The sequence below is a fragment of the Halichoerus grypus genome, chromosome X (genome assembly GCF_964656455.1).
Source record: "Halichoerus grypus chromosome X, mHalGry1.hap1.1, whole genome shotgun sequence".
In the NCBI taxonomy this organism is placed as follows: domain Eukaryota; kingdom Metazoa; phylum Chordata; class Mammalia; order Carnivora; family Phocidae; genus Halichoerus; species Halichoerus grypus.
Genome location: NC_135727.1, coordinates 88,764,882 through 88,777,199, shown reverse-complemented (window position 1 = coordinate 88,777,199; position 12,318 = coordinate 88,764,882). Strand labels below are relative to the sequence as shown.

The 12,318-nt window shown below is 37.3% G+C and overlaps 1 long non-coding RNA gene across 1 annotated transcript in view; it reads right to left on the bottom strand.

Annotated features, from left to right (window-relative positions):
* Positions 1-12,318, bottom strand: part of LOC118551451 (uncharacterized) — a 270,278-nt gene that overhangs the window by 50,834 nt on the left and 207,126 nt on the right. Inside the window, exons 5-8 of the long non-coding RNA XR_013444665.1 lie at positions 5,345-5,414; positions 3,183-3,269; positions 1,133-1,210; positions 501-602 (exon numbers count right to left, since the gene is read on the bottom strand). This is a non-coding gene — a long non-coding RNA (uncharacterized LOC118551451). The remainder of the gene's footprint in view (positions 1-500; positions 603-1,132; positions 1,211-3,182; positions 3,270-5,344; positions 5,415-12,318) is intronic.

Genomic DNA, 12,318 nt, shown 5'->3' with positions numbered 1-12,318 from the left:
GTAGCTGTGATTTATTCATAGATGCCCAACTTCAATACTTACTTTAAAGCTACAATAATCAACACAGTATGGTATTGGTAAAAGAATGAACAGATCAATGGAATAGAATAGCCCCCAAATAGACCCACACAAATATAGTCAACTGATCTTTGACCAAGATACAAAGGCAATTCAATTGATAAAGGATAATTTCAACAAATTATGCTGGAATAACTGGACAACCACATGCAAAGAAATCTAGACAAAGACCTTATACTTATCACAAAAATTAACTGAAAATGAATCAGACATAAATATCAAACTATAAAATTGTGAGAAGATAATATAGCAAATCTAGGTAACCTTTGGTTTGGTGATGACTCCCCCCCCAATATATCTTGTTTTATATTTTAGGGATTTTCTTTTTTTTTTTAATTTGAGGGATTTTCATACATGATTTCATCTTGGCTTGAACAAGTATCTCATTTTACATTTGTGGAAACAAAGGTTTCTGGACTTACCTGGGGTCACAAAGCATAGCAAATGAGTGGATATTCAGATCCTAACCCAAATCTATCTGATGCCCTGGTGATAACTTCTTAGATATAACACCAAAACATGGTCTAAGAAAGAAAAAATTGCCAAGTTGGACTTCATTAAAATTAAAACTTCTGCAAAAGTCACTGTTAAGAAAACGTAAAGACAAGCCACAGACTAGAAGGAAATATTTGCCAAATACATATTAGATAAAGGACTTGTATCCAAAGCATACAAAGAACTATTAAGATTCAACAATAAGAAAACAACCCAATTAAAAAATATATATGAACAGAGATACACATGCGTGCATCTGAGCTGGTCCCCATAGTCACATGACCCCTGATTCTAAATTTTCTCTACTACAGCCTTCCTCTTCCTAGCTTATACTGCTAGAATCCTGCCTTATGGTGGCAGGCATCCAGGCATCATATCCACCCCCAAGCCCCCCATCCACCCGCCAATTAAGCCTTGAGTTGTCAGAATATCCAAGGAAAACACTGGCAGGATGGAGTTATTTGTGGCTGATGTTATGTTATGGATTCTCTTTTCTTTTGAAATACAGCTTTCAGCTCAGCACTTTTTCTCAAGTCTGAAGTAAGAGAGATCTACATACCTCAAACATTCTTCTGGAAGGAAGGAGATAACTTGCTAGTGGAGGAAGGTATGTGGGAGTCTGTCTGCCGAGGTGGGTCTGGGGAGAAATGGTTACTTGGTTCAAAGGGAATGAAAAACAGTACAGCCACTTTGGAAAACCATCATCTAACAGTTTCTTACAAAGCTAAATATAGTCTCACCATATAATCCAGCAATCACACTCCTTGTTATTTATTTAAATGAGTTGGAAAGTTACATCTGCACAAAACCCTGCATATTTATGTTTATAGCAGCTTTATTCATAATTGCCCAAACTTGAAAATAACCAAGATGTCCTTTAATAGATAAATGGATAAACTCTGCTACATGTATACAATGGAATATTATTCATCAATAAAAAGAAAGGAGCTATCAAGTCATGAAAAGACATGGAGGAAACTTAAATGCTAAGTGGAAGAAGCTGATCTAAAAAGGCTACATACTGTAGGATTCCATTCATATGACATTCAGGAAAAGGCAAAACTACACAGACAGTAAAAAGAGCAGTGATTGCCATCAGTTCAGAAGGGAAGGGGGGATGAATACATGGAGCACAAGGGATTTTTAGAACAGTGAAATTCTTCTGTATGATACTGTGGGGGTAGATACATGGCATTATGTATGTTTCAAAACCCTTAGAATGTTCAATTGAAAGAGGAAACCCTTACGTAAACTATGGATTTTAATAACATATCAATATTGTTTCTCGATTGTAAAAAAAATGCACCACGCTAATGCACGATGTTAATAATTGAGGAAAACTTTGGAGTGGGGAGAGGAAAGAATGGCAGTATATGGGAACTCTCTGTACTTAACTCTTCAGTATTTCTCTAAACCCAAAACTGCTCTAAAAAGTAAGGTCTGTCAAAACAAAAAGGGCTTTTTGCATGGGGTGAGCTTTGAGGCAGGTCAAATAAAGATGAGTCATGTGAGTGGGTGTTTCCAAGAACTGCCAGACAAGTCAAATTGTGACAATTCTTTAGGAATGGAACTTTTGGGGACCCTCAAACCCCATCTGCCCACTACAGGGTCTGCTAGACTATTGATTTTCACAACTATCAGAGTTGTCAGGCTGTTATTTTTCAAGGCTAGTGTGGATCTGAGGAGAGGGGGATTAGAATAGGACAAGTTAAAATATTCCAAAGCTCACTCTTTTCATAAATGTTCAGCCATTTTTTCTTGAATAAATCCTCCTTGAATTGGTGCAAGCATTTGGTTAATTCTAGAGTTCTGAAAAAGTTGATTTTTTTTTTTTTTTTTTGCCACTGTCCTCACTGATTTTATTGAGGAGTTGATTTTTGGAGGTCCTTGCTCTACCATTCCTGAAGTGCTCTTCTATTAAGCCTCATTTTACTGTGACTTGTCCCAGAGATTCATAGCTTCATGTCTTCTCTGCTCATTCTTTTGTTCAACAGATATAAATGGAGTTCTAGAGATAATAGACTATTTCTCATTACCCTATAAAGTTTTAAACAGACCTAGAACCAGAGTGTTTATATACTTCTATCTATCTGTCTCTATCTCTGCATACTTACACATGCACTCCAACCTCAATGTATATACATCTCAATCTATCCATCTATTCTATATGCAATTTCATTTGTAAGTAGAGTTTTTTTGCAACTAGAGTTAATGTGGAGGAAAAAGATTGTGTCCCTACACAATGGGTTGTTGCCTCATTAAATGCTTTTTATCACTTTCTCATCTTTGTGGATTTGAGTGCTTTTATGTTCAGCAAGCAGAAAACTGACCTTGAACCTAGTGCTTTTATCTCACCCTGGGAGTGCCAACAGAAAAATATTAGAGAAAGCAAGATGGGAGGGGGTTTTGGTTAGAGAGGCAGAGGCAAATGGATTCCCACACACCATAAATGTATCAAATACTTAAATAATGTCTGTTAGAAGGAGTAATCTCAAGAATGGGTATGGGGGATGGGCTACAGAAGCTTATTACTTGTACTACTTTCACCAAAATGACAGTTCAGCTGATAGCTGCCAGGATTCTTTTCTGGCACTACCCACATATTGTACCTTACTGGAATCATGCCATGTTTTGCTGATGCTACTGCTGCTGGCACCTCAGCTGGTAAGTCTGTTAGAACTTCACAGTGCTAAGGCCTGGGGGGTAAATGAGATGGGAAATGAACATTAAATTGAGTCTAATTTCTTTTTTTTCCCTTTTTTAGACCCTTACCTACGCAGCTGAAGATACTGTTGTTTTTGAAACTGTCAGTGAGGCTGTGGCAAAATCATTAGATAGATGGGTCTGCCAGTCATCTCCAGGTGACTAGGATGACTCTCTTTTAGAGAATCCTTCATGGCAAACCTGTTGAGATTACCTGCACTTGGAATGTGTAACCAAATACTGCAGGTGAGAGCTTTGTTTCAGTCTCTGCCTATTCACAGCTAAAGTGACTAACTCCAAGATTCCCAGGGTTCAGATGACCCCTGTTTTGTCTTTTTAGGAATGGATACTGTGTAGTCAGAAACTTTGGTTTTGAGACCATGGAGAAAGTAGACATAAAAGCATGAAGGGAGATACAGCCACTTGTGCAGAGCAATTCATTTGGTGTCCTTAGTTTCTGCATCAATGGACCTAAATAATTCCTAGCATTATTGATTTTTTTGACTGTAGCATATTTTATTGTACTTCACTGGAATTATATATGCTTTATATCAGGCTAGGTATGCCTAGGAATTATATGGGGATAGGTGAAAAGATCAAACCACTTGTCCCTATTAGTCTGTGTCCATTGTACCCCAGGACCATCCTGATTATGTCTTAGTTGCAGCAGGATCCTATCAAAACAACATTGCAATGAACAGAAGATGGCTTTGAATTTGGATAGTTTAGTGTAACCAGGTGGAAGAAATTTTTTTCTCTACCCCACCTCTCCACCCAATACATGCACATGTGTGTTATATCTGTCAGTATCTGGACAGCACAGAGAGGAAGAAGGCCTGTGGTTCCTATGGAAATTCTCTGGACCTATGCATTTAACATTAGCTCACAAATTTCCTCATTCCACAGGAATGCAGAACCCCTCCATGATACTCCATATCTCTCTGCTTTTCAGGTTTTATATCTCCCAATGAGATGAGTATATTTTCCCCTCCTAGAGTATACACACACTGCTGTCTTATCATTCTCCACATCCCCTTGTAAGCCAGGAATGGGTAAATGATTAGGAAGAAACCCTGCATGTAACTTCTCTAGCCTTTACTGTGTCCTTCCAGTCTAGTAGTCCCAAACTGTCTGTGAAATCCAGCTGAGGGTGATTGTCAGATGAAGAAAGAGCCTCATGAACCACTATAGCTCTTTGCCCCTTTCCCCCGGGTTTCAGACTTCCAGCCACCAGAACTGTGAGAGAATAAATTTCTGTTGTTTTAAGCCACATAGTTTGTGGTAATTTGTTTATGACAGCCCTAAGAATCTAATACAGTAGGTAAATATAAAAGCTGGTATTATTGTATTTTTGGTTTGTAACTCCTAGTTTTTCTATATTATTCAAAAGATAAATGTATAAAATGATAACTATAAATCTGTTGATGGGAATACAATGTATAAAGATGTAATATGTGACAATAACAACATAAAGGAGTAAGAACAGAGCTGTATAGGAACAGAGCTCTTGTGTAATAATGAAGCTAAATTGGTATTAATTCAAACTAGATTGTTATAAATTTAAGATGTTAATTGTATTCTCTAGGCTAACTAAGAAAATAACCTTAAAATATGCAGAAAAAGAAGTGAGAAGGGGATAAAAACTGTATATTAAAAAATCAATTAAACACAAAAGAAGGCAGTAATTGAGGAAATGATGAACAAAAAGTATAAGATATAGAGAAAACAAATAGCAAAATGGTAGAAGTAAGCACTTCCTTACCAGATATTACTTTAAAAAGTAAAATGCATTACACTCTTGAATTAAAGGCAGAGATGGGCAGAATGGATACAAGAAACATGATCCAACTATGTATTGTCTACAATAGATACACTTTAAATCCAAAGGAAAAAAATAGATTAAAAGTGAAAAAGTTTAAATTGCTATTCCATGTAAATAGTAACAAAAAGAGAGCTGGCTATAATAATATCAGATAAAATAGATTAAGTCAAAAATTGCTGCAAGAGATGAAGACATTATATATTGATAAAAGGGTTAATCCACCAAAAAGATACTAAAATTGTATACTCAAAAATAGTTCTAGAATAATATATAGTTGGAGACTTCAATACCACACTTTTAATTATGGATGGAACACCTAGAAAGAAGGGCAAGAAGGAAATAGAGAATTTGAACACCATTATGAATCAACTAGACCTAGCAGAGATACAGTTGACCTTTGAAGGATGCAGGGGTTGGGGTTGGGGTGCTGATCACCCACACAGTTGAAAACCCACATATAACCTTTGACTTTCCCAAAACTGATCTATTAATAGCCTACTATTGACCAGAAGCCTTACCAATAGCATAGACGATGAACACATAGTTTGTATATATATAATATACTGTATTCTTACAATAAAGTAGGCTAGAGAAAAGAAAATGTTATTAACAAAATCATAAGGGAAATACATTTTCAGTACTGTACTTCATTTATTTAAAAAATCTGTGTATAAGTGGACCCATGCAGTATACAGAATATTCTACCCAACAACAGCCAAATATTTATTCTTTTCAAGTACACTAGGAACATTCTCATGATAGGCCATATTTTGGTCCACAAAACAAGTGTCAATAAATTTTAAAAGACTGAAATCACACAAAGCATCTTCTCCAACTACAACAGAATGAAAGTAGAATTCACTAACAGAAAGAAAATGGAAAGTTGACAGATATGTTGCAATTAATTAACACACACCTAAACAACTAATGGATGAAAGAAGAAACCACAAGAGAAGTTGGATAATACTTAGAGATAAATGGAAAGGAAAAGACAACATATGAACCCCTAGCAGACACTGCAAAAGCAGTTCTCAGGAGGAAATTTATAGCTCTAAACACTCACATTAAAAAAGAAGAAATATCTCAAATCAGTAACCTAATTTTACACCTTGAGGAGCTAAAAAAGGCAAACTGAAGCCATAGCTAGTAGTAGGAAGGAAATAATAAAGATTAGAGCAGAAATAGATGATAATAGAAAAATGGTAGAGGGGATCAATGAAATAAAAAGTTGGTTCTTTGAAATGCTCAACAAAATTAACAAATCTTTAGCTAGAGTGAGCAATTTGAAAAAGGGAAAAAAAATGCAAATAACTAAAATCAAAAGTGAAAGCAAGGCATTACTACTGACCTTACAGAAATAAAAAGGATTATAAGAAAACACTATGAAGAAATGCATGCCAGACAACCTAGATGAAATATACATATTCCTAGAAACTACCAAAACTGACTTGAGAAGTAGAAAATCTGAACAAACCTATAACAAACAAAGAGATTTAATTACTAATCAAAAACTTCCCCAAAGGAAAAAGCCCAGGACCAGATGACTTCACTAGTGAATTCTACCAAACCTTTAAAATATTAACACAAAGAGGAGCTTGAGAAGATGGTGGAGTAGGAGGACCCTGAGCTCACCCTGTCCCACATTTCCAACTAGATAACATCATCCACATCCAAGTCAATAAACTGGAGAGCATTCCGAAGACTGGCAGAACAAACTCCACAACTAAATACAGAGAAGCAGCTGCATCTGAAGGGTTAGGAAGATCAGAAAGGTGGAGTAAGGCTGCCCACAGGAGGGAGGGAGCTGTGTGCAAGAAGAGGGCAGAGAAATGGGCACTTGCATCAGGGAGCTCACACAAGAAGACTGATCCCTGTAGCCTTTGGCTTTAAACCAGAGGGCTTGAATTCCATGAGTTTGTAAAAACCAATGGGACTTGGAACCTGGAGCTTTGGAGGTCAGCTGACTCAGCAATGGGTGCACCCAGAAAGCAGGTGATAGCTGGGTTGCCACCCTTAAATAGGCAACATAAAAATGGCAGTTAATATAACCCTCCCAGGACAAATGGGAGACAAATCTGTTCATACTGATTTCAGAGCATGTTGGGGGACTTCTCCAAAAAAGCAAGGAGCTGGTAGGTGCCATTGTCCTCCCCCATCCTTTGGCATTAGCACAGAGACAACTGCAGAAGGCAGGGCTACACAGACACTTGTTACCTAACCCCTTGACAGTGTGCCACCTAAGAGTTCTCCTGAGGGCTCACTCACACCAAACCTGTTGGCCTTGGCCCTGGACTCAAGGCAAATTTGGTTAAAGCCTAGCAAGTGCCCTGCACAGCTGCTGGGTGCATAGCTGCCACCGAGCACCACACACATCCACCACGCCTCACTTAGCAGTGTGCCCCCAGACTCCCTTGTGTCTTGCCCAGCTACACACCCCTGGCTGCAATCGTGCACCATGCCCAGCCAGGTACCCACGGATGTCCTTGCACAATGCACCAAATCATCCACACCAGCCACACTTGAGCAATGTGCCCAGCCACGACACTGGGCCAAAGCACCACACCATGCCCAGCTGCATGCCCCAGCCACTGCTGTGCCCTGCCCCCAGCCACACACACCTGGCCACCCCAGCATGAAGTCCCCAGACACTGCAGTACTTCAGGGGATCTGGCATAGGACTAGTGGCCCAGCACACATTTTGCTAACACCATCATCCTGCTTCCAAGTTCCCTGGTGGGCACGCCCCCCCAGAGCTGGCCTACCTGGGTCCCACTAATACCACAGAGAGCAAACAGTCCACAACAGGCACAGAGTCAGTGCCAACAACTGCACTGAAAGGGAAAGTGACCCAGACACAACAACAGTGCATAAGTAACACACATAGGATACTCTCCTGAAGTGCCAGGTTCTGGTGAACAGAGGGTACTCCAGAACTACTACTTCATAGAGTTCCTACTTTCAAGAGCAGAAGATACAGGTGACTTTAATACACCGAAATAGACACAATGAGGCCAAAAAAATGAGGAAATAGAGAAATTTATCCCAAATGAAAGAACAGGACAAGGCCACAACCAGAGATCTAAGTGAAATAGATATAAGTAAAATGCCTCATAAAGGATTTAAAGCAATGATCATAAGGATACTCACTGGACTTGAGAAAACAGTGGAGGACATGAGAGAGACCCTTAACACAGAGATAAGGAATAATAGAGGAGAGATAAAGGGATCAATAAGTGAAATGAGGAGTAATGGAAAGTAATCAAGCTAGAATAAAAGAGAGAGGAAAGAATAATGCAAAATGAGAATAGACTTAGAGAATTCAGTGACTCCATCAAAGGTAATATTCATATTATAGGAGTTCCAGAAGAAAAAGAGAGAGAAAAGGGGGCAGATTATTTATTTGAAGGAATAATAGCTGAAAACTTCTGTAATCTGGGGAAGGAAGCAGATATCCAGATCCAGGAGGCATAGAAAACCCCAACAAAGTCAACAAAAGCAAGTAGACACCAAGACATATTATAGTTAAATTTGCAAATATAGTGATAAAGAAAAAATCTTAAAAGCAACAAGACAAAAGAAGTCAGCAACTTACAAGGGAAAGCCCATAACACTAGCAGGAGATTTTTCAACAGAAACTTGGCAAGCCAGAAGAGAGGGGCATGATAGATTCAAAGTGCTGAACGGGAAAAATCTGCAGCCAAGAATACTCTATCCAGCAAGGCTATCATTCAGAATAGAAGGAGAGATAAAGAGTTTCCCTGACACAAAGACTAAAGGAGTTTGTGACCACTAAACCAGCCCTTCAGGAAATATTAAAGGGGACTATTTGAGTGGTAAGGAGAGACCAAAAGTGACAATATAAAGGCAGGAAAACACAAAAGCAGTAAAAATGAATATTTCTATAAAAAATCAGTCAAGGAACTCACAAGAAAAGGATATAAAATATAATGACATATACCTAAAAGGTGGGGAGGAGAGGAAAAAAGAATGGGTTCAAACTTAAATGACCATCAACTAAATATAGACTGCTATATGCAGAAGAGGTTATATCCAAATCTAATGGTAACCGTATATCTAAAACCATTAATAAACATACAAGGAAGAAAGAGAAAGAAAGCCAATTATATTATTAAAGAAAATCAACAAAACATGAAAGAGAAAGACAGGGAAGGATCAGAGGAAATCTTCAGAAACAACCACAGAACAAGTAATAAAATGGCAATAAATACATATTTATCAATAATTACTGTGAATGTCAATGGACTAAACGTTCCAATGAAAATATATAGGGTGACAGAATGGATAAAAAAAAAAGACCTATTTACATTCTGCCTACAAGAGACCCACTTTAGATCTAAAGACACCTGCAGATTGAAAGTGAGAGGATGGAGAAACATGTATCATACAAATGGATGTCAAAAGAAAGCCAGAATAGCAATACTTATATCAAACAAACTAGACTTTAAAACAAAGACTATAACAAAGAGACAAGGAATAATAAAGGGGAAATCCAACAAGAAGATATTATAATTGTAAATATTTATGCACCCAGCATAGGAGCACCTGAATACATAAAACAGTTAATGACAAATATAAAAGAACGAATTGATAATACAATAATAGTAGGGGACTTTAACACCCCACTCACAGTAATGGACAGATCATCTAAACAGAAAATCAACAAGGAAACAATGGTTTTGAATGACACACTGGAACAAATGGATTTAACAGATATATTCAGAATATTCCATCCTAAAACAACAGAATACACTTCTTTCTAAGTGCACATGGAACATTCTTCAGAATAGATCACATATTAGCCCACAAAACAAACCTCAACAAATTTAAGAAGATCAAAATCATACCATGTACCTTTTCTAACCACAGCGCTATGAAAATAGAAATCAACCTCAAGAAAAAATGGCAAAAACAACAAACACATGGAGGTTAAGCAATATGCTACTAAATAATGAATGGGTCAACCAGGAAATCAAAGAAGAAATAAAAAGTGCATGGGAACAAATGCAAATGAAAACACATGGTCCAAAACCTCTGGGATGCAGCAAAAGCAGTTCTAAGAGGGGATTTTATAGCAATACAAGTCCACCTCAAGAAGCAAGAAAAATCTCAAATAAAGAACCTAACCTTGCACCTAAATGAGCTAGAAAAAGAACAACAAACAAAATCTAAAAACAGCAGAAGGAAAGAAATAATAAAGAGTAGAGCAGAAATAAATGATATAGAAACTAAAATAACAGTAGAACAGGGGCGCCTGGGTGGCTCAGTCAGTTAAGCGGCTGCCTTCAGCTCAGGTCATGATCCCAAGGTCCTGGGATCGAGCCCTGCATCGGGCTCCCTGCTCGGCGGGGAGCCTGCTTCTCCCTCTGCCTGCTGCTCCCCCTGCTTGTGCTCTCTCTCTCTGTCAAATAAACAAATAAAATCTTAAAAAAATAAAAAAATAAAATAAAATAAAATAACAGTAGAACAGATCAATGAAACCAGGAGCTGGTTCTTTGAAAAATCAATAAAATTAATAAACCTCTAGCCAGACTTATCGAGAAAAAAAGAGAAAGGACTCAAATAAAATCACAAATGAGAGAGGAGGAATAACAACCAACACTGCAGGAATAGAAACAATCACAAGAGAATATTATGAAAAACTATATGCCAACAAATTGGACAAGCTAGAAGAAATGGATAAATTCCTAGAAACTTATAAACTCCCAAAACTGAAATAGGAGGAAATAAAAAATTTGAACAGACCAATAAGCAGCAAAGAAATCGAGTGAGTAATCCAAATACTCCCAAGAAACACAAGTCCAGGACCAGATGGCTTCACAGGCCAATCTACCGAACATTTAAAGAGTTAATACCTATTCTCAAACTATTCCAAAAAATAGAAAAGGAAAACTTCCAAATTCATTCTAGGAGGCTAGTATTACCATGATACCAAAACCAGACAAAGACTCCATGAAAAAAGAGAACTACAGGCCAATATCTCTGATGAACATAAGTGGAAAAATTCTCAATAAAATACTAGCAAAAAATATCCAACAATACATTAAAAAAAAACATTCACCACAGTCAAATGGGATTCATTCCTGGGTTGCAAGAGTGGTTTAATATTCACAAATCAATCAATGTGATACATCACATCAATAGGAGAAAGGATAAGAACCATATGATCATTGCAATAGATGCAGAAAAAGCATTTGACAAGTACAACATCCGTTTATGATAAAAGCCTTCAACAAAATAGGTTTAGAGGGAACATATCTCAACGTAATAAAGGCCATCTATGAAAACCCCACAGCTAACATCATCCTTAATGGGGGAAAAACTGAGAGATTTTCCCCTAAGATCAGGAACAAGACAAGGATGTCCACTCTCATCACTTTTATTCAACATATTTCTGAAGTTCTAGCCACAGCAATCAGACAACAAAAAGCAATTAAAGGAATCCAAATCAGTAAGGAAGAAGTAAAACTTTTATTCTTTGCAGATGACATGATACTCTATGTAGAAAAACTTGAAAGACTCCACCAAAAACCTGCTAGAACTTATAAACAAATTCAGTAAAGTCTCAGGATACAGAACCAATGTACAGAAATCTCTCGCATTTCTACACCAATAATGAAGCAGTAGAAAGGAAATTAAGAAAATAATCCCTTTTACAATTGCACCCAAAATAATAAGATACCTAGGAATAAACCTAACCAAAAAGGTGAAAGACCCTGAAAACTATAAAACACTGATGAAAGAAATTGAAGATGACACAAAGAAAGAGAAAGACATCCATGCTCATAGATTAGAATAACAAATATTGTTAAAAGGTCTATACTACCCAAAGCAATGTACACATTTAATGCAATCCCTATCAAAATACCACCAGCATTTTTCATAGAACTAGAACAAAAAAATCCTAAAATTTGTATGGAACCATGAAAGACCCTGATTAGCCAAAGCAATCTTGAAAAATAAAAGCAAAGCTGGAGGCATCACAATTCTGGACTTCAAGTTGTATTAGAAAGCTGTAGTAATCAAACGGTATGGTACCGGCACAAAAATTGACACATAGATCAACGGAGTGAAATAGGAAACCCAGAAATGAACCCACAAATTTATGGTCAATTAATCTTCGACAACACAGGAAAGAAGTCCAATAGGAAAAAGACAGTCTCTTCAACAAATGTTATTGGGACAGCAATACCCAAAAGAAT